Here is a 22,617-nt window from a genome sequence, read left to right as displayed (position 1 = left end):
CTCAAACCCTACTCGCGACAACGTCGTTAAAATCATCTCATTCCTTGAAAAAGCCCAAATTAAGTTTAAAATCTAAATTTCAAATAATAGATAAAAATGTATCTAAATCGAAACCTCGAAACAGTCCAAATTAAACTCAAAATCTAAATTCAAATAATAAAAATAAAATTGAATCTAAATCAACTCCTCAGACGAGCTGAAGGCCTTAGCTGCTAGAGCTCTTAATCTCAGTTAGCTTATAGTTTTAACTTTAAGTTTGCTTTATATAAATAAATAAATAAATAAAAGAATGAATAAACAATAAAAGAATATGTCAAATTAACATTAAACAAATTAAAAAACCATATTTTTAAAACAATTTTTTTTTAATAACTTGATTATAAAAATCTTAAGAGAAAACAAGAAAAACAAGAGAGAACGCTATAGTCGGGTTGGTGTCCCGACTATCTAATACCCGTCACTCAGCTAAAGGGAGAGCAACCGCTGTACTCGGGTTGGTGTCCCGACTATCTAATATTCGAACCTCAGCTAAAGGGAGTGCGAGGGAGATAGATACATAAATTTTGATTGCGAATAACTTTTTCATGAATGGTCCGATTTGAAAAATGTCTTCTACATTTCGATAGGTATAAATATACACAACAAAAATGCATTTATACTTCTCGAAAATCTTTAAAGATGTGGGCGCAGGACACATTTTAAAATCGTTAGTGGGCGATTGTGGGCGTTAGAGGGGGCGTGGCGCTCGGCTGAAATAAACTTGCGCTGCGTAGGAGGCCCAAGAATATGTGTGGAAAATCTTAACCTTCTAGCTTTTGTAGTTTCCGAGATCTCAGCGTTCATACGGACATGGCTAGATCGACTCGGCTAGTGATCCTGGTCAAGAATATAAATAGTTTATAGGGTCGGAAACGCTTCCTTCTACCTGTTACATACTTTTGCAGGAATCTAATATACCCTTTTACTTTACGAGTAACGGGTATAAAAATATAACATTTTTATAGAACATTTTTAGAACATTTTTATATCCGTTACTCGTAGAGTAAAAGGCTATATTGTATTCGTGCAAAAGTATGTAACAGCTAGAAGGAAGCATTTCCGACCCTATAAAGTATATATATTCTTGATCAGGGCCGAGTTGATATAGCCATGTCCGTCTGTCCGTCGGTCCGTCTGTCTGCCACGCCCCCTCTAACGCCCACAATCGCTAATATACGATTTTAAAATTTTCAATATTTCGGGGAAGTAAAAATGCAGTTTTATGGTGTTTATCAATACCTATCGAAATGTAAAACAAATTTTTCAAATTGGACCATTCGTTAAAAAGTTACGGCGGATCAAAGTTTTTATCTCCATCTCCTTCGCACTCCCTTTAGCTGAGTAACGGCTATCTGATTGTCGGGGCACCCGACTATAGCGTTCTCTCTTGCTTTAACTTCAAACATGAATAAAAGCTTTGTAACTAAAAAAATAAATAACATAATAATGTATAAATAAAGCTTATTTTATTACCTTTTCATTGATATATATATATGCATATTAATACTTTATTTTATACCCTTGTAGAGGGTATTATAATTTCAGTCAGATGTTTGCAACGCAGTGAAGGAGACGTTTCCGACCACATAAAGTATATATATTCTTGATCAGCACCAATAGCCGAGTCTATCTAGCCATGTCCGTCTGTCCGTTTCTATGCGAACTAGTCTCTCAGTTTTAAAGCTATCGCGATGAAACTTTCCCGAAAGTCTTCTTTCTATTGCAGGTAGTACATATGTCGGAGCGAGCCGTCATTGTTACTTTGTAGGAAGTAGGCGTTTTAATTCTTGACTACTTAAAAACAAAATTCAAAAATAGAAGCGCTGAATCTGGAATCCTTGGAACTGCACCGAGTGAGTATTACTTTATCTGCAAGGGTATATAAGCTTCGGCTGGCCGAAGGTAGCTTCCTTTCTTGTTTAATTTTAAAGAGATACATGTATGTAAGGTCGGGGTGTACAACGAAGACGCGTGGGCACTCCTCCCTAATGTTTAAAAACTATCGAAAAGAAGCCAGCGAATAAAATAGTAGCGAGTCCAAAAGCAAGAAGAAAGAAGTCGAAGTCGAAAAACAGAAGCAGCCACAATCGGTCGTGAATTAGGCAGAATTAAAAGTCGTCACAATTTTTATATTAACTTTGTCACTCCGTTATAAAGGAAACTAAACAATAACAATAAACTGTCATTTCTATACAAAATACTCTACACTTGGGGTCCTGTGTAATTGAGAGTGACAATCAAAAGCCGTATAGTTGAAAAATGGAAAAATGGGAAATGAAAATGGAAAGAGGGATGACAAAAACAAGGCGAACGCCTGCAAAAACCTCTAAAGAGAACGGTGCAAAAACACCGTCGAAAATAAAAGTCGACGTTGTTGCAAAGGACAATTTGGAGAAGCTGCCAGAGGATCTAATTTTATTGGAAGATCAAATAGTTGAGAGTACATCTCCAGAAATGTCAAACACAAACGCTGAAAATGTAAATGACCAAATGCAACAACTAATACAGTTGCTGGCATTAAAAATTGAGGTTGACGAACGCAGAGATCAAAATCAGGTCAAAATATCGGTGGACAATTTTGAGAAAATTGTCAGTGACTTCGATGGTTTTTCGGTGCCTGTAGCTAAGTGGTTCGAAATCTTTGAGCGTAACGCAGACGCTTACGAATTGTCGGAAAAACAAAAATATGTGCATGCTAGAAGGAAAATGAGCGGAGCTGCCAGGTTGTTTTTAGAGTCGGAATGCGTAAGCGATTTTACCGCTCTAAAAGAAAAATTGATGGAAGAGTTTGAGTGCAGCCGAAATAGGGCAGATGTTCATCAAATGTTACGCGAAGGGAAAAAGAGGTCTTCCGAATCGTTTCACGAGTATATACTGCACATGAAAAAAATTGCCAGTGTCGGGAATGTTGAAGAAGCCGCTTTGTTGCGTCTCATCGTAAATGGATTGCAAATTAAGAACGAGTATAAAGTTGCCATGTATCGTTGCCAGACTCTAAAAGCACTGAAAGACGAGTACGAAATATATGAGCTTTTGCAGGAATCTGAAAAGAAGAGCGGAGACAAAAATACAGTGAGCACTGGGCGATAGAAACACAAAACCGATCGGATTTTTTAACGCTCACGTAATCGTCGATCAGCTGCCAACACAACATAAATTTCTGGTCGTGGACAACTGCAAAATGGATTGCATCGCACTTTTGGGATATGATTTCCTGAAAAAGTTTAAGTTTTCTGCCGATTCAAATGGTTTTTTGTTTCAATGTCGCGACGACGAACCACCACCACCAGAAAGTGACGGACATAATGATGTTTTTTCGGTATTTGAAAGTCAAAGCGAGATCACAGCTCCACCGCAGTATCTAAAGCGAGTAGAGCAGTTGATTGAAAGCAGCTATCAATCCCCAGCACAGCATTTGCAGTGCCCAATCGAGTTGAAGATTGTCCCAGATGGAGTCGTCAAGCCTTTTCGTCAGTTACCAAGTCGTCATTCAACAGAAGAAGCAGAAGCTTTGAAAAATCAAGTAACTCAGTGGCTCCAACAAGGTATCGTAAGCAAATCCTCATCATATGTCGCTAGCAGAGTTGTCGTCGTCAAGAAAAAGGATCTATCACTTAGAGTTTGCGTGGACTATCGAAAGCTGAACAGCATGGTACTCCCGGATTGCTTTCCAGTCCCGATGATAGAAGAGGTCCTGGAGAAACTACAAGCTGCCAAGTTTTTTACGGTCCTTGACTTGGAAAACGGATTTTTTCACGTCCCCGTCGAGAGAAGTAGTCGAGCTTACACGGCTTTTGTGACGCGCGAAGGTCTGTTTGAATTTAACAAGGCGCCTTTTGGTTTTCGAAACTCTCCAGCAGCTTTCATTCGTTTCGTCAACCATATCTTCCAAAATCTCCTGAACGAGGATACATGGGCGATATCATAGTATACGCAGTCAACGAGGAAGACTGTATGAAGAAGACTAAGAGAGTTTTGGAAACGGCAGCCAGCTACAACCTGAAATTGAAATGGAAAAAATGTAGCTTTCTTCAGCAACGAATTTCATTTTTAGGACATTTCGTCGAAAATGGAAAAGTATGGCCGGGAACAAAGAAAACAAATGCAGTCAGTCGTTTTCGACTACCCAAAAATATTAAAGCTGTTCAATCATTTCTAGGACTTACCGGTTTTTTTAGAAAGTTTATGCCTGAGTATGCGCAAATAGCTCGTCCCCTTACCAATCTCTTGAAGAAAGACGTCAAATTTAAGATTGGTCCAGAAAAACTGAAGTCAATAGAGCACTTAAAAAGCTTGCTAACAAGTGAGCCCGTCCTACACATTTACTTGAGGGAGGCTCCGACCGAGTTGCATACGGATGCGTCGAAGGATGGCTATGGAGCTGTGCTGCTACAAAAGTTTGAAGAAAGCTTTCATCCAGTCTACTTCTGGAGCAAAAAAACTTCACCGGCGGAATCCAAGCAGCATAGCTACGTGCTAGAAGTCAAAGTGGCATACTTAGCACTGAAGAAATTCCGTCATAATCTGCTTGGAATTCATTTTAAATTGGTGACAGATTGCATTGCCTTTAAACAAACTACGACTAAGCAAGATATGCCGCGAGAAGTCGCTCAATGGGTACTCCACCTGCAAGACTTCGATTTCGATATGAAGCACCGACCTGCCGAAAGGATTAAACACGTCGACCATTTAATCAGATACCCGGTGGATGTTTACATGATAACTACGGAGCTGTCAGCCAGATTAAAGAAGACGCAAATGGCCGACGATCATATTCAAGCAATCGTTAAGCTTCTCGAAACTGCTCCTTACGAAAACTACAAGCTCAAGGGTGGATTACTGTTTAGAGAACATGCTGGAAGCGAACTGATTGTGGTCCCAAAACTGATGGAACGAGAAGTCATCATGAATGCTCACGAACCCGCTCACTTCGCGGTTAGAAAGACGATGCACCAAATTCAGCAGCAGTTTTACATCCCACATCTTAGGTAAGGTTTCGCGAGTAATTTCTAATTGTGTTGTTTGCATTATTCACAGCAAGAAATTGGGAAAGCAGGAAGGCTTGCTGCATTGTATCGATAAAGGCGACAAAGGTACAAATTTGTCCCACAAGTGCAAATGGCGCTCAATTCGCAGTTTCATTTATCAACAAAATCGTCACCTTTTGAATTGATGTTCGGAACGAAAATGTTTAATGAAGCTGAAGATCGATTACTGGAAATCTTGAACGAAGAGCTAATCCAACAATACAACGTTGAGCGGAGCCAGATCCGCGATGAGGCAAAAACCAACATCAAGAAGGCTTAAGCTGTCTACAAGCGAAATTATGACAAGTCCAGGAAGATGGCTTACGATTACTGCGTAGGAGACCTCGTCGCCATTAAAAGGACTCAGTTCGTGGCAGGACGAACGTTAAAAGAAATGGGCGCTATGATGTACGCAAAGCTGCCCAAGTTGAAGGTCCTCAAACCACTTCTACAAGTTCCGACAACATGAAGCTGTGGAGATACGTTGCGGAAAACAAGGAGCTGTTATCATCTGGGTCAGATGATGAAGATCAGGAGGGCCGAATGTAAGGTCGGGGTGTACAACGAAGACGCGTAGGCACTCCTCCCTAATGTTTAAAAACTATCGAAAAAAGCCAGCGAATAAAATAGTAGCGAGTCCAAAAGCAAGAAGAAAGAAGTCGAAGTCGAGATACAGAAGCAGCCACAATCGGTCGTGAATTACGCAGAATTAAAAGTCGTCACAATTTTTATATTAACTTTGTCACTCCGTTATAAAGGAAACTAAACAATAATAATAAACTATCATTTCTATACAAAGTACTCTACATGTATAAACAAAAAACAAAACATTTAAACGACCTCATAGGCAATAATGCTTACAATATTTCCTAAATAAATTTTGAGTTTTTTAGTACAAAAAAGAAAAACCGAATATTAATGTGGCCTAAATATTCGGGGTGTTTTCTTTTATGCATGTACCTCTTTAAAATTAAAAATAAAGTATTAATCTCTTAAGATTATAAAATGAAAGACCGATTTTTAGGGGGATACGGCCACAGCCTAAACCAAGCAGCCAAATTTTTTCACAGTAATCCATTGGGGGCGTAGGCGCCCACTAAGGTCCAGTGGCCCCAAACAGCTCCAATATACATATTTAGAGCAAAAAATCATTAGATGTACTTAAACTTAACTTCTAAAGTGGTTGGAATTGCAAAATTTTGATTTTGCAGAATTTTAGGTTTAGGTAATTGTTTGGGCTTGAAAGATAAAGGGTGTATCTTTTAAAAAACTTTAACTTCGAACCAAGCCATGCATCCATTTGCCTCTGAGAGCACTGGAAAGTTGGTCAATTTCAGCATTTTTCGAACTTTGAGGTCCTTTTGCTAAGAATCCTTGCGTCGGGGAACTATTTGGAAAACACAGTTTAACTTGGGAATTCGTAACGAATCCAAAAATATAGCATTCATCGAGGTTAATTTTTGATGCTGCATTGTGTTATCAATCAAATGTGGAATCGGAAAATAATAAGTTAGTTCGTATACATAATTGTGCGCAAATTAAAATTGCATTGATAACATTGTAACTGATAAAAAAAATATACAAGTTCACCACTTTTACTTGGATCACATTCATTTATTATATCTTCTAAAAATGTTGTTTACACAGAGGTTTTAAAGCAGCGGTCGGCACACTCATACAATTACATTTTGTTTTATATTTGTGTGAGTAAATTGTACGGGCCCTGTAGTTCTCAAGGGGGCCGGTGGCACTTTCGGGGTAGAAAAGGGATCGACCACCCAGTGGTCCCTTAAGGGTCAATAGGTGGCGTGTGTATTTTTTACAAGAGCAAAAGAGTTATCGGAGAGTGAACACTTCTATGTGAACACTTCTATATGAGTTAAAAAAATTGTAAAATGAAATTTTTGACAAGTATATAATGATTTTAATAACGAATACAACTTTATTTTGTTTATATAAAAAACAAATTTAAAAAAGTTAAAATAATAAAATAAAAACTTAATAATGAGATAAAATAAAATAATAAATGATAGAATTTTATTTATTTTTATATTATTTATATTAAATAATGAGCAATTTAGCTGCAGCAATATTTTTCACAATAGCGGTGGTTCAGTAGCAAAACGTTTTCTTTCCCTCCATAACAAGCGGATTTTATTGGTGCTTAGATATAAAAAATAAATATATAAGTACCTAATTTTATATACATAGAACGTAACAAAAATAATATTAGCGAATGTTTTTATTGCCATCGATTATACGATATCGGTAGTGGCAATATTAATCGTAACGGATTGCCATAACTACCCAACCCCGCTACCATCACTAACCCAACGTTTGCGCCAAATTTTGTAAACATTGTATTTAATTTGTCTTATTGTACATTTAAAGTGTTATATTTTGTTGTGATCTGAAGTGTCGTCAACAGGTGAGTAACACCATGAGTTGTGCAAGTGAAATACCTAATAATGTGTGATATTTAGCCATGAACAGCAACAGGCACATTCGTCGATTTGTTAAAGAGGAGAAGGAGAAATAGTGGTGCAAAGGACTTCTACGTAAGTCTTTTTTCTTTGATATAAATATTTTAGTGAAATTTTCTTCCTTTTTAGATTAAAGCCATGAGATCGTTGTTGCTGCCAGAAGGGGGTTTAAAAAACTAGCGGAGGGCTCTCACGGATGAGTTTGTTGTGGGATTTAATGTTAAAGGCCTTTCTGGAAAAAAAGCCGTAAACTCCTTTACACATTTCTATGGTGCACTTCACGGTAGGTTATTTTTATAACTTTATTTTTTATAATACACTTAGTTTCTTGATTCAATTTCAATCTATTTACTTAGAATGCCATCTGTCTTTAATCCTATTTCTTTCTGTCTTTTTCTGCTTTTCACTTTTAAAACATGGTTTGATGTAAACAGGCTTGTATAACAAAATCTTAAAACATGGTTTGATGTAAACAGGCTTGTATAACAAAATCTAAAAATATATATTTAAACCCATGCAGAGGGAATTATAATTTAGTCCAGAAGTTTGTTACGCAGTAAAGGAGACCTTTTCAAACCTATAAAGTAAATCCATTTAACCATGTCCATCTGTCTGTCGGTTCAAGTTTCAAAAGCGTGAAATAAGTCTACATTTAACTATTGGTTATTCTTATTTTATATTTATGCTTTTCTAGTCACAATTTTATTCCTGAAAGCTGCAAGGGTATTAAAACTTTGGCTTGCCGAAGTTAGTTTCTGTTCTCATTTTATTTTAAAACACTAAAATCTTATTTTTTTTTAGATATTGTTTCAGAATCTGGTAATGCAGAAATATTAATTCCCAAGGCAATTCAATTGCAAAAGAAACGATTTTTTAAAAATAAATCCAAATCAAATAATAACAACAATGAGGCACTCAACAAAAACGTGTCAGCAGAGGAATTTGTTCAATAAATATAAATTAAAAAAATAGAAAAATTGTCTACTTATAATACAATAAATTAATTTAACAAAAAGTATTTTTTCTTGGGAAGTTTCATAGCATTCAGCTTTTTTGGTATTGAAAACACCAACCCCATTTCATACCCCTTTTCGCCACAAAAGGGACCGATAGGTGGTCCCATTTAATACCCCTTTTCGCCACAAAAGGGACCGATAGGTGGTCCGATAGATGGTCCGATAGGTGGCCCCTTTTGTGGCGAAAAGGGGTATAATATGGGACCACCTATCGGTCCCTTTTGTGGCGAAAGGTAATGCAGAACTTCGCCATATGACCACCGCCTAGGACATGCCGTGGTAAAAGTGGATAGAAATTTACATTGCGGGTGGTATGAACGGGAGTTAGTCCCAAGCCCCCGGTGTATGGCGATTTCGCTAGTTCGGGACCAGTCCCGGCGAACTACAGGGGGGCGACTTAACAGTGTGTGTGCGCAGACCGCTGTTCTACAGTATACGTGGAGGCAGCGCTCGAGCAGAACAATTTCCCTGTAGTTCTCAAGGGGGCCGGTGGCACTTTCGGGGTAGAAAAGGGATCGACCACCCAGTGGTCCCTTAAGGGTCAATAGGTGGCGTGTGTATTTTTTACAAGAGCAAAAGAGTTATCGGAGAGGGAACACTTCTATGTGAACACTTCTATATGAGTTAAAAAAATTGTAAAATGAAATTTTTGACAACTATATAATGATTTTAATAACGAATACAACTTTATTTTGTTTATATAAAAAACAAATTTAAAAAAAGTTAAAATAATAAAATAAAAACTTAATAATGAGATAAAATAAAATAATAAATGATAGAATTTTATTTCTTTTTATATTATTTATATTTAATAATGAGCAATTTAGCTGCAGCAATATTTTTAACAATAGCGGTGGTTCAGTAGCAAAACGTTTTCTTTCCTTCCATAACAAGCGGATTTTATTGGTGCTTAGATATATAAAATAAATATATAAGTACCTAATTTTATATACATAGAACTAAACAAAAATAATATTAGCGAATGTTTTTATTGCCATCGATTATACGATATCGGTAGTCGCAATATTAATCGTAACGGATTGCCATAACTACCCAACCCCGCTACCATCACTAACCCAACGTTTGCGCCAAATTTTGTAAACATTGTATTTAATTTGTCTTATTGTACATTTAAAGTGTTATATTTTGTTGTGATCTGAAGTGTCGTCAACAGGTGAGTAACACCATGAGTTGTGCAAGTGAAATACCTAATAATGTGTGATATTTAGCCATGAACAGCAACAGGCACATTCGTCGATTTGTTAAAGAGGAGAAGGAGAAATAGTGGTGCAAAGGACTCCTACGTAAGTCTTTTTTCTTTGATATAAATATTTTAGTGAAATTTTCTTCCTTTTTAGATTAAAGCCATGAGATCGTTGTTGCTGCCAGAAGGGGGTTTAAAAAACTTGCGGAGGGTTCTCACAGATGAGTTTGTTGTGGGATTTAATGTTAGGGGCCTGTCTGGAAAAAAAAGCCGTAAACTCCTTTACACATTTCTATGGTGCACTTCACGGTAGGTTATTTTTATAACTGTATTTTTTATAATACACTTAGTTTCTTGATTCAATTTCAATCTATTTACTTAGAATGCCATCTGTCTTTAATCCTATTTCTTTCTGTCTTTTTCTGCTTTTCACTTTTAAAACATGGTTTGATGTAAAGAGGCTTGTATAACAAAATCTAAAAATATATATTTAAACCCATGCAGAGGGAATTATAATTTAGTCCAGAAGTTTGTTACGCAGTAAAGGAGACCTTTTCAAACCTATAAAGTAAATCCATTTAACCATGTCCGTCTGTCTGTCGGTTCAAGTTTCAAAAGCGAGAAATAAGTCTACATTGAACTGTTGGTTATTCTTATTTTATATTTATGCTTTTCTAGTCACAATTTTATTCCTGAAAGCTGCAAGGGTATTAAAACTTTGGCTTGCCGAAGTTAGTTTCTGTTCTCATTTTATTTTAAAACACTAAAATCTTATTTTTTTTTAGATATTGTTTCAGAATCTGGTAATGCAGAAATATTGATTCCCAAGGCAATTCAATTGCAAAAGAAACGATTTTTTAAAAATAAATTCAAATCAAATAATAACAACAATGAGGAACTCAACAAAAACGTGTCAGCAGAGGAATTTGTTCAATAAATATAAATTAAATAAATAGAAAAATTGTCTACTTATAATACAATAAATTAATTTAACAAAAAGTATTTTTTCTTGGGAAGTTTCATAGCATCCAGCTTTTTTGGTATTGAAAACACCAACCCCATTTCATACCCCTTTTGGCCACAAAAGGGACCGATAGGTGGTCCCATTTAATACCCCTTTTCGCCACAAAAGGGACCGATAGGTGGTCCGATAGGTGGCCCCTTTTGTGGCGAAAAGGGGTATAATATGGGACCACCTATCGGTCCCTTTTGTGGCGAAAGGTAATGCAGAACTTCGCCATATGACCACCGCCTAGGACATGCCGTGGTAAAAGTGGATAGAAATTTACATTGCGGGTGGTATGAACGGGAGTTAGTCCTAAGCCCCCGGTGTATGGCGATTTCGCTAGTTCGGGACCAGTCCCGGCGAACTACAGGGAATGTTCTGCTGGCGCATGTATGTATGTACATATGTATGTCCTGCTGTCGCAATTTAAGTGTGACCGCGCAAGGGGAAAATGAAAATACCACAGCCAAAAAAAATCGATTATATCGCAAATCTTTTCTTTTGCGCCTTTTTCTTAAGTAAACGTTAAATTTTAAAATATCGGTAGACCTTACAGAAATCCCATTAAACTGAATTTTACAGTCGAAATTTTCCTTAAAATTGCTTCTGTTTTTTTTTAAATGCAAAATACCGATCAGCAAACTATTTATTAGTTTTCAAATGTTGAGTTATCGACAAACTTTGGATTTGTAAAAAACAAAAACAAACAATGATTGCCTCTGCTATGTACACACACACGCACAAAATAAATATATAAAAAAAATGCGTATTTTACACACACAGCCATTAGATACATATGTATATGCGTGTGTACGTTTGTGTGTGTGCATTGCAGCTGACTAAGGAATTGAGATTCGCTCAAATTCAAATTCAAGATAATACTAATATCCTTTTGCTAAAAGAATATTTCATTTACATTTCCACAACATACTTACATAAGACATTTTGTAACCGATTTTTGTGAACTAAAATTCAAATCGCATTGATAATATTAAAATAACATTAAATATTCAAACCAATTGATTCTCTTGCCCTTTATTACACGTGCTCATATTGTTTAAACAAATTCAAATGTTTAAACAATTTGATTCACGGCTTCCCCGCCCACCTGCCTTCCCTATTTATTAATATAATTCTAATCAAGGTGAAAAATTAATGTGAAAACTAAAATACTGAAACAAAATATCAATGATAAAATGCAGTAATTTGGAATTGCCTTTCTTGATGTCTTTTCTTAAATTAGTCAAATACATAAAGCAAAACATTGCTCCGCATATTTGTTTCCCTTATAATAGTTGTCTACTGTGGATACCTTCCAAAAACACCCCGGTAGCAAATTCGCCAAGAGTATTTGGTTTGTACTTACCCATGTGCATAAAATTAGCTTTGCTACATTCTTAGGTAACTAATTAATTATCAAGAATTAAAATCTTTACAAAAGAGTAAACATAACTCGGTTTAAATAGTTTAAAAATTGCATCTTTAAAAAACAAAAAATAGAAATAGAAAATGTAGAAAGAGGTAGCAAGGTCAATATCAACAGGATTTGTTTTAAGGGACCGATGAAATAAAAATAAGCCTAAAATTATCCTATCTCTGGCATTCATTTTTTTAAAATAAGAATTGGAGACATTAATTTTTTTTTTAACTGTCGAAGGATAAACATCCCATCACATTTTAAAGCGGTTGTAACATTTCAAGGCGAACTTAAATTAAAACAAGAAAGGAAGCTACCTTCGGCCAGCCGAAGCTTATATATCCTTGCAGATAAAAGAATGCTCACTCGGTGCAGTGTAGGGATTCCAGATTCAGCGTTTCTATTTATTTAAATTTTGTTTTTAAGTAGTCAAGAATCAAAACGCCTACTTCCTACAAAGTTACAATGAATTTTCTTATATTTGTTTGAATATTCCTATGGGAGCCTTAAGATATAGTGGTCCGATCCGGCTCGCTCCGACATATGTACTACCTGCAATAGAAAGAAGACTTTCGGGAAAGTTTCATCGCGATAGCTTTAAAACTGAGAGACTAGTTCGCATAGAAACGGACAGACGGACAGACGGACAGACAGACAGACGGACAGACGGACAGACGGACATGGCTAGATGGACTCGGCTATTGATGCTGATCAAGAATATATATACTTTATGTGGTTGGAAACGTCTCCTTCACTGCGTTAAACATCTGACTGAAATTATAATACCCTCTACAAGGGTATAAATAATATATGATGGACGTTGATGCACTACGAGCAGTACAAACAAGTGGCCCAACGATACCAAGCACGTGCTTGTTACGCGCGGGACCCGTTATCAATTAGGGCAAAAATGCGAGTTCGCGAGGAAAAGACATGAAACCAAATACTACAAATACTACAACTGAGATTGAAGCAAATGAGATAAAATTTTAGTTTTTAATACGGGGATAGATGTTGAAGTGCAAATTAAATGATAAAGATTGTTATAATTTTTACATAGAACACGAAAAGGCTCATGCAGAGTAAAATTTGATGTACATCGAGGCAAATTAAGAGGGTAATAATTTCGTGTTAGTCTAACGGGAACATTAAAAGTTAAACGGTTTACCAGTTCTACGGAATCAATATCACCTCTTATAAGATTTTGCATAAAAATAGTACCAAGCATTATTCTACGGTTTTCAAGTGTAGGTAAATTAAGCAATAGTAATCTACTCTGGTAGGAAGGTAGCCTTACGTTTTGATCCCAGTTCAAACTACGAAGGGCAAAAAGAAGACATTTTTTTTGCACCGACTCAATACGGTCGATGTGCACTTGATATTGTGGACTCCAAACTGAAGAACAATATTCCAAAATAGGACGGACAAGGGAGGTAAATAATAATCTGGTTGTATAAGGGTCATCAAATTCCTTTGACCAACGCTTTATAAACCCAAAAACACTCATAGCTTTATTGACAGTGGCCATTATGTGGCAATCAAATTTAAGTTTTGGGTCGAGAAGAACACCTAAGTCGTTAACTGAATATATACGGTCGAGTGGTGTATTTTGAAGAGAATAACTAACAAACGTAGGAGTGCCCCTATAAAAAGTCATAACGTTGCATTTAAGGCAGTTCAGATTTAAAAGGTTGTACTCACACCATCCCTGAAAACAATCAATATCTGACTGTAAGTTGAAACCGGACCCTACATCTTTATATGATAAACAAAGCTTAACATCGTCAGCGTACATTAGTACACGAGAATGAGCTACGATAGAGGGAAGATCGTTAATAAACAAAGTAAACAGCAAAGGGCCTAAATGACTACCTTGAGGGACTCCAGATGTCACGTTGATCATTTTAGAAACAGCGCTCTTAAATATAACCCTCTGAGTCCTACCATTCAAGTAACTTGAAATCCAAGTTAATAGATTACATGGGAACCCAAGCTGATCTAATTTGAATAAAAGGAGAGAGTGGTTAACAGAGTCAAAGGCCTTACTAAAATCTGTATATATAACGTCAGTCTGCATGTTATTCTTATATCCATTTATTACAATAGATGATAGTTCAAGAAGGTTGGTGGTGGTCGATCTTCGCTTAACAAAACCATGCTGACACGGTGATATTAGCGAGGAACATAAATGCTGCAAATGAGAAGTAATAATACATTCAAATGCTTTAGGAATTGCCGACAGTTTAGAAATGCCTCTATAATTCTGGGCATCCGCCTTCGCTCCCTTTTTGTGGAGTAGAATAATGAAAGAGTCCTTCCAGATAGTTGGAAAAACTGATGATGAAATAGACAAATGAAAAAGTTTAAGAATCGGTTTACAAATGGTTGAAGCACAAAACTTAAGCACACTCCCAGGGAGTCCATCAGGACCGGGAGAATACGTTGGGGTTGTTGTTGCTAAATCCTTTAAAAGAGAACTTTCGGTAATTACAGGAGTAAAAATACAATTAGCCCTATTTAAGTGGTTAGGGTAGGTAGGGTTTGACCAAGCAGCCGAACTATAAGTAGTTTGGAAAAACTCGGCAAATAAATCCGCAATTTCAGAATCCGACGATGCCTCTTTTGAGTTTAAACGTACCGATAAAGGCAATGCCGAAGACTTACGCTTGGCATTAACGAAGTTATAAAACTGCTTCGGATCATTTGAAAACTCGAATTTACATCGATTTAAATACGTGGAATAGCAATGACTGTTGAGAACATTAAAATCTGATCGAGCCACAACATATTTCGCAAAATCAGATGGCTTTCCCGTTTTTTTATACTTTTTATAAGTGTTGGATTTAAGATTTTTAAGTCTTTGAAGCTCATTGTTAAACCAAGGAGGCCTGTTTAGCTTTGGAGGAAGACAGTCAGGCACGCATTCGTCAAAAAAAGTGTTTAAAACGCTATAGAAAAGTTCAATTGCACTGTCAATATCCATGCAATTGTACAAATCAGTCCAATTATATTGAGAAATCATGTAGTTTAGTTTATTATAGTCACATTTACGGAAGCATCTCCTTTTAGTTTGAGGAACTAAAGGAGAAAGGGTATCAGTACAGGGGAGGCCAATTGTCAATTCCAAAGTTGGATGATATTGGTCTTCAGGTACAACAAGTGCGTCAATTCTAGCTACAGTGACTTCATGTGTCTATTTAATGAATTTCGTATAAAGCTTACTTGCTGTAACGATAATTCTAAAAGGCCATCCACAAAATCATGGGCGGATAAAGGAGTAGCGACAAGTGAGTCAGTGGGAAGAGACCAAGAGATATTTGGGAGATTAAAGTCACCCAAAACAATCAAAAGGTCTCTGTTGGAAAGAAAGGATAGAACAGATTTAATAGCAGACAGATGGTGCTCATAAATTATTAAATCAGAGCCAGGAGTAATATAAGAGCAGGTTACAAAAATAGATAAGGATTGAATGGAAACTTTGACACTAACAAATTCAATATCGTTAGGAATATGAATGTTAAGCCTCTCCGATGTTAAACTAGAGGTAACGGCAATCAGAACACCACCCCCCCTACGCGGGGAGCGATCGGTCCTGTAGGTGTTAAAGTTCATTGACAAAACTTCAGAGTCAGATATCTCTGGTTTCAGCCAAGTCTCCTACGGGCGTACGAAAATCGAAATTGTTCAACTTTAATGTCCTCGGATGGGAATTTTTCACGTATGAATTCCATAACATCCTCAGATTTGGTATCCGGGGTAAATCTAGAAACAAACAATTGCTTCCTATGTGGAACAACTGAAAGTTTCTTACGCCCCCCAGCAGCAGTCTGAACCTCACTCGGCTGGGACCCAGAAGCGGTTCCTACTGTATCTACGGTCAGCACCGACTTCTGTGGCTCAGGTTGGCATCCAGAAACAGGGTCACCTCCGGAACTGGCTGTTACCATAGGCACAGGTGGCTCGCTTACCCCTGTGCCGACCGGAACTACTGCAGCTACCGAGTTCAATGTTTTGTTTTGTTTCACAGTCTTATTAACCGCCCCTGAGCTGGCTTTTTTCCGTTTAGGCGACTCGGTTAATAATAATTTCTTATTATTGAATTGGTCGCAAACTGAGTTGAACCCGTCATTGAGCTGTGTGAAAACTCGTGAATGGTTTAATAGTCCGTCTCGAGTCTGCCTCATAAAGCTGCTCATTTCGACTGTCATTTCCTTGCAGGACTCACATGCCCACATGAGACCGGTACGCATTTCAATGAAGTCTTTAACTCTGCCAGTAAATCCAGCACATTTGACGTGCATGACCGAATCGCAGAGCCAGCAGATAATAAAAGAATCTTTGGTTGACATCGGATGAAAGGGATGAATTAAGTAAAACAACCTTTTCAATTGAGTTCTGTATTAAAACTGAGTATTTATTTTCAAAGTCCCTGCTTAGGAAACTAACATGAAATTCTTATTCTGATCTTATCTGTGGCCTACGCAGAGGCCGCGTCTGCCTGAGCGGGTTATCATTTGACCCCCGCACAGGAACCCTTGGTGCAGCGTGAGAGACATCTCAAGTGATTATTTTCGGCTAGGCTCAAGTGGCCTGCACTTAGAGATTACAAGTGCTAGCACCGCTCCCTTGTAGAGTTTACAATTACAGATCATAGTTTATGGCTCTAGATAGATTTACATATTGACACATGACATGGACAGAGCTCATAAAATCTTATACTTTATTTATCAGTGTTCGTCTGAACATTCTGGCAAGGGCCGGCAAGATGAGGTGTATGCGATATAATTACATTGCTGATTATATTTATTGCAATACAAAATTAGTGGACTGTATTTATTCGATATATTTTATCTTGCATAACAAATTTACCACCTTGCAACGTTTTGAAATGATTGTATTATAACATTACAAAATTTAAATCTTTAAATTATTTATTTTAAACATTTTCTAATAATTTATTATATTTATATGTTTAGATATTATGCATACCGCTTGGTATGGCTATGGCTTGTAATTGCCTTTGTATTTTAATATTTTTAGATATTTAGTTTTAAATATGCATTGTCTAAAATCGGCATTTTTAATTTCATTTGATAATTTACTGATTTCATCCAAATGGATAATTAATGGTAAGTTGAGCTAATTTCATCGAATCTTTAGTATCTCGTTTTCTATGTAAGACAAATATTTTATTATCTGTACGTTGTGTTAAGCAACTATTATTTTGTTCATACCTAAAGAATTAAACAAGAAAACGCTTAAGCTGACAACTACTTAACTTTTTAAATACACTCTGCAACATTTTGGAGTGCACCTGAAACTTTTACCAATGAATGAAATCAAAGTAACTATCTAGTCTAGATAAAACCCTAGTCTCCAAATTTCCTAATTTGTCATATTTTTCTAGGATCAAACTCTACTTTATTTCCAGACTTTAATTTGTCTAGTGGATAAATTTGGCTTATAGTTCTTTTTATAAAACCATTTTGCAATTTAACTTTTACTGTTTCTTTGCCTTTTCCTATACGGACCTGAACCACTTTTCCCATCAACCACTTTGTTAAATAGGAAGTCTGATCTCGTACTAGGACAACCTGTCCTTTCACTACATTAGGACTATTCTTCTTCGTAGCTGAACTAACGTCAACTTTACCATTACCTCCGAAGTGAGGTCCTGCCGGGGGAATAAAATTACTGTTATTTTTATTTTTTCCTTTTAAATTCCGACATTTATCCAAATCGTTAAAATTAATAGTTGTCCCTACTATAGTCTTTTTTGCATTGGATTTTTGACATCCAGAGACAATCCACCCGAAATCAGTTTTTTGTCCTAGGAGCCCATCTTTTTTAACAACTCCACTCTGCAGAATGTGAGTGTATATATCTGATCCAATGATCAGATCCACCCGCCCCGACTTATCAAATTCAGGGTCAGCTAAATTAAGGTTCTCCCATTTCGATTTGTCAACATTGACTGTGTTGATCGGAAGATTACTTATTACTTTAGGAAGTACAATAGCTTCCACTTTCATGGTTTTTTCTGAACTTTTACTTTTGATTAAAAGATTTACTTTGTGCTTCGAGATGCACTTTCCTGTGGACGATACTCCACTAGTCTCCTTTTGAGATCGAATAAGCGGTAGTTTTAAAATCCGAACAGCTGCTTCAGAAATTATTGTGCTTTGAGAACCACTGTCAATCAAAGACCTAAACTTTTCGAATCCTCCTTTAGAAGATTTAATTTGAACTTGTGCTGTAGCTAACAACACTTGTTCCGACGTCATATTCTTTATAACCTTTTTATTTTTTTGGTTGTTACTATAATTTATATGAATCATGCTGTGATGATTTTTCTTACATATAAAACACGAAATACCGCTGGGACATTTTTTATTAAATGTGTGTTTTAAACATTTAAAACACAACTGTGCTTTTTTGGCTTGCTCCATTCTTTCAGATGGATTTAACGCCTTAAATATGTGACATTGAAATAATGTGTGTCCCACACCTTTGCAAATAGGACACCTTTTAGTATATAATGGGCTTACATTGATACTAAATACTTTTTTAACAGGCCTTGCATCCTGAAAAGAGCTTATTGAACTTAGTCGTTGCTCTAAAAATTCAAGGACGTCGGAAAGAACTTGAATTTCTTTTGTTTTTTTAACCTGGCTCTCATATAATTGCAGAGCCTCTTTACCAAATTTTTTAATAATAATTTGAGCAAAGATTATGTCAATTTCGTCAGAAATTTGTGCCTTTAATTTAATTATGTAAATTGACTCATTTATAGTGTCAATAAACATTCTTAATTGCCGAACCGAGTCAATATTTACATTTTGGAGGTCAAGAAGGCGATTAAGTTGATCAGAAAATATTTTTCTTTTATTTTCGTACCGCTTGGTTAACAGTTCCCAAGCGGCCTCATAATTTTCCCCTGATCCCAACAATAAGTGGGAAACCACATTCCTGGCTTCTCCCTTAAGTGAGATTTTGAGGTAATTAAATTTCAAGGTAGGACTGAGATCTTCCCTTAAATGTATGAGTTCATTGAATAACTCATAAAATAGGTCCCAATCTTTGGAATCTCCATAAAATGTGGGTACCTGAATTTTAGGCAGCGTTGGCAAATCATCAATTTTATGATTTGCAACTTCTACCTTTTTTGGCACAATTTCCTCTAGTTTTTTTCTCATGTCTTTGGTAACCATGGAAATATCGAACGCTAATTCCTCCAATATATCATTATATCTTCTAATCGTGACGTCCGTAGTGTTTCCCTGCTTCATGGCAACTATCTTATCCCAATAAAAATTAAGCTTCCCTATCCTAATTTCAAATGTTTTTATTTTATCATCTTGAATATCCTCAAATGTATCTTTTAAATACATTTCTAACTGCTCTATAGCTGTATCTAACTGGCTTTCGCAGTTTACACTTTTTTCTATATTCTGCTCTTTTACCATTAATTTACCATCGGACTTATCGGATTCAGCTAACACTGTATCTATTCTTATTTTAATTCTATTAAAAATCGAGAGCATTTGCTCGTAATGACTCTTAGTGAAGTAGTCATGCGCGACTACTCCAATATGCATAAGCGCTTTGTGATTTTCGATGCACTCGGCCTTTAGCTCATCAAATTTCTTCAAGTATTCAAATGATAAGCTTGGGAGATCTTCCAGCGCCTTACTGGCGTTGGTAATCTCCACCTGCCTTTTTATTAGTGCGATTGTTTGCTCGGACAACATTTTTTTTTTTTGTATATATTTTTTTTAAACAACTTAAATAATATTTTTATATAATATTTGTAAAAAAAAAAAATTTTAATTTGATATATAGGACTTATCTGATCCTATATTTGTTGCCGCTGTTGTTGTCGCTGTTAAAACTTCGATGTTATATGTTCCGATGCTGTCCTCCTTGAAGTCCTGGAGTCCTTATTGCCGTTTTGATGATGATTTACAGATGATTTACAGATGATTTAGGTTTCTTTTTTTTTTTTTTGGGAGTCACTTTATTTTATTATTTGTATTTCTTTTGAATACATTTATTTTTATTTAATTATTTGTCATTAAATTCGGGAGTAATTTTTGTTGCCAAAATCGGGAGTCACTTTTAATTTATTTCACTGTGATAACGTGAACACTTTTTCGATGTCGGCCTCGAATACGCCTGATTTATTAAATCACTTTTTCGATGTTTAAAAAGGCCTCGAAAACGCCCAAAAAATATATTTGCTCGGTGGCAAGAATTATTTTTATTATTAATTTGTCGATTTTTCGACCACTTTTACAACAAATTTTGACTTTTTGTTGTAATACTATAGTTGAATAAATTTTTTATTAAATCAGAAAAGATTCTTTTATATCTTTTTGATTTTTATTAATTTTTTACTCTGTTTCTTACCACTGGTGGGGGATAACAAGAGTCAACTATTCATTAACACCTTAAACAAAAACTGCAAGTGTTACAGATTTTATTTTTTAGGTGCTGGCCTAAGTTCTGAGTCTCTTACCACTGGTGGGGAAAAACTGCAGAGTTGTCGAAGGACCAAAATGAAAGGGATGAATTAAGTAAAACAACCTTTTCAGTTGAGTTCTGTATTAAAACTGAGTATTTATTTTCAAAGTCCCTGCTTAGGAAACTAACATGAAATTCTTATTCTGATCTTATCTGTGGCCTACGCAGAGGCCGCGTCTGCCTGAGCGGGAGAGTTATCATTTGACCCCCGCACAGGAACCCTTGGTGCAGCGTGAGAGACATCTCAAGTGATTATTTTCGGCTAGGCTCAAGTGGCCTGCACTTAGAGATTACAAGTGCTAGCACCGCTCTCTTGTAGAGTTTACAATTACAGATCATAGTTTATGGCTCTAGATAGATTTACATATTGACACATGACATGGACAGAGCTCATAAAATCTTATACTTTATTTATCAGTGTTCGTCTGAACATTCTGGCAAGGGCCGGCAAGATGAGGTGTATGCGATATAATTACATTGCTGATTATATTTATTGCAATACAAAATTAGTGGACTGTATTTATTCGATATATTTTATCTTGCATAACAAATTTACCACCTTGCAACGTTTTGAAATGATTGTATTATAACATTACAAAATTTAAATCTTTAAATTATTTATTTTAAACATTTTCTAATAATTTATTATATTTATATGTTTAGATATTATGCATACCGCTTGGTATGGCTATGGCTTGTAATTGCCTTTGTATTTTAATATTTTTAGATATTTAGTTTTAAATATGCATTGTCTAAAATCGGCATTTTTAATTTCATTTGATAATTTACTGATTTCATCCAAATGGATAATTAATGGTAAGTTGAGCTAATTTCATCGAATCTTTAGTATCTCGTTTTCTATGTAAGACAAATATTTTATTATCTGTACGTTGTGTTAAGCAACTATTATTTTGTTCATACCTAAAGAATTAAACAAGAAAACGCTTAAGCTGACAACTACTTAACTTTTTAAATACACTCTGCAACATTTTGGAGTGCACCTGAAACTTTTACCAATGAATGAAATCAAAGTAACTATCTAGTCTAGATAAAACCCTAGTCTCCAAATTTCCTAATTTGTCATATTTTTCTAGGATCAAACTCTACTTTATTTCCAGACTTTAATTTGTCTAGTGGATAAATTTGGCTTATAGTTCTTTTTATAAAACCATTTTGCAATTTAACTTTTACTGTTTCTTTGCCTTTTCCTATACGGACCTGAACCACTTTTCCCATCAACCACTTTGTTAAATAGGAAGTCTGATCTCGTACTAGGACAACCTGTCCTTTCACTACATTAGGACTATTCTTCTTCGTAGCTGAACTAACGTCAACTTTACCATTACCTCCGAAGTGAGGTCCTGCCGGGGGAATAAAATTACTGTTATTTTTATTTTTTCCTTTTAAATTCCGACATTTATCCAAATCGTTAAAATTAATAGTTGTCCCTACTATAGTCTTTTTTGCATTGGATTTTTGACATCCAGAGACAATCCACCCGAAATCAGTTTTTTGTCCTAGGAGCCCATCTTTTTTAACAACTCCACTCTGCAGAATGTGAGTGTATATATCTGATCCAATGATCAGATCCACCCGCCCCGACTTATCAAATTCAGGGTCAGCTAAATTAAGGTTCTCCCATTTCGATTTGTCAACATTGACTGTGTTGATCGGAAGATTACTTATTACTTTAGGAAGTACAATAGCTTCCACTTTCATGGTTTTTTCTGAACTTTTACTTTTGATTAAAAGATTTACTTTGTGCTTCGAGATGCACTTTCCTGTGGACGATACTCCACTAGTCTCCTTTTGAGATCGAATAAGCGGTAGTTTTAAAATCCGAACAGCTGCTTCAGAAATTATTGTGCTTTGAGAACCACTGTCAATCAAAGACCTAAACTT

The 22,617-nt window shown here is 35.9% G+C and overlaps 1 protein-coding gene and 2 long non-coding RNA genes across 10 annotated transcripts in view; 2 read left to right on the top strand and 1 right to left on the bottom strand.

Annotated features, from left to right (window-relative positions):
- Positions 1 to 22,617, bottom strand: part of PDZ-GEF (PDZ domain-containing guanine nucleotide exchange factor) — a 152,485-nt gene that overhangs the window by 8,947 nt on the left and 120,921 nt on the right. The gene's annotated exons all lie outside the window — the stretch shown is intronic.
- Positions 7,338 to 8,592, top strand: LOC138912003 (uncharacterized). The gene is made up of 4 exons (XR_011417635.1): positions 7,338 to 7,494; positions 7,550 to 7,624; positions 7,679 to 7,832; positions 8,351 to 8,592. It is a non-coding gene; the product is annotated as an uncharacterized lncRNA (long non-coding RNA).
- On the top strand, positions 9,322 to 10,753 carry LOC138912002 (uncharacterized). 2 transcript variants are annotated; one of them, XR_011417633.1, is made up of 4 exons: positions 9,322 to 9,739; positions 9,795 to 9,869; positions 9,924 to 10,078; positions 10,555 to 10,753. It is a non-coding gene; the product is annotated as an uncharacterized lncRNA (long non-coding RNA). The 2 variants fall into 2 exon arrangements; XR_011417634.1 differs by lacking the exon at positions 9,924 to 10,078 and having other exon boundaries at positions 9,417 to 9,739; positions 10,555 to 10,750.

The sequence above is a fragment of the Drosophila takahashii genome, chromosome 2L (assembly GCF_030179915.1).
Source record: "Drosophila takahashii strain IR98-3 E-12201 chromosome 2L, DtakHiC1v2, whole genome shotgun sequence".
Classification (NCBI taxonomy): Eukaryota; Metazoa; Arthropoda; class Insecta; order Diptera; family Drosophilidae; genus Drosophila; species Drosophila takahashii.
This window is presented reverse-complemented; position numbering and strand designations above follow the sequence as displayed.